Genomic DNA, 1,239 nt, shown 5'->3' on the forward strand with positions numbered 1-1,239 from the left:
GGTAGGCTTGGAAATACCAGGAGAACTGGCACTTTAGAGACAGGAAACAGAGGGATAAATACACTGGTACAGAGAGACAGGAAACACAGGGATTAATACACTGGTACAGAGTGACAGGAAACACAGGGATTAATACACTGGTACAGAGAGATAGGAAACACAGGGATTAATACACTGGTACAGAGAGACAGGAAACACAGGGATTAATACACTGGTACAGAGTGACAGGAAACACAGGGATTAATACACTGACACAGAGAGACAGGAAACAGAGGGATAAATACACTGGTACAGAGAGACAGGAAACACAGGGATTAATACACTGGTACAGAGATACAGGAAACACAGGGATTAATACACTGGTACAGAGAGACAGGAAACACAGGGATAAATACACTGGTACAGAGAGACAGGAAACACAGGGATTAATACACTGGTACAGAGAGACAGTAAACACAGGGATAAATACACTGGCACAGAGAAAAAGGTAACACAGGGATAAATACACTGGTACAGAGATACAGGAAACACAGGGATAAATACACTGGTACAGAGAGACAGGAAACACAGGGATTAATACACTGGTACAGAGAGACAGGAAACACAGGGATTAATACACTGGTACAGAGAGACAGGAAACACAGGGATTAATACACTGGCACAGAGAGACAGGAAACACAGGGATTAATACACTGGTACAGAGAGACAGGAAACACAGGGATTAATACACTGGTACAGAGAGACAGGAAACACAGGGATTAATACACTGTTACAGAGAGACAGGAAACACAGGGATTAATACACTGGTACAGAGAGACAGTAAACACAGGGATTAATACACTGGTACAGAGAGACAGGAAACACAGGGATTAATACACTGACACAGAGAGACAGGAAACAGAGGGATAAATACACTGGTACAGAGAGACAGGAAACACAGGGATTAATACACTGGTACAGAGTGACAGGAAACACAGGGATTAATACACTGACACAGAGAGACAGGAAACAGAGGGATAAATACACTGGTACAGAGAGACAGGAAACACAGGGATTAATACACTGGTACAGAGATACAGGAAACACAGGGATTAATACACTGGTACAGAGAGACAGGAAACACAGGGATAAATACACTGGTACAGAGAGACAGGAAACACAGGGATTAATACACTGGTACAGAGAGACAGTAAACACAGGGATAAATACACTGGCACAGAGAAAAAGGAAACACAGGGA

This window comes from Oncorhynchus masou, unplaced genomic scaffold (genome assembly GCF_036934945.1).
Source record: "Oncorhynchus masou masou isolate Uvic2021 unplaced genomic scaffold, UVic_Omas_1.1 unplaced_scaffold_1494, whole genome shotgun sequence".
Classification (NCBI taxonomy): Eukaryota; Metazoa; Chordata; class Actinopteri; order Salmoniformes; family Salmonidae; genus Oncorhynchus; species Oncorhynchus masou.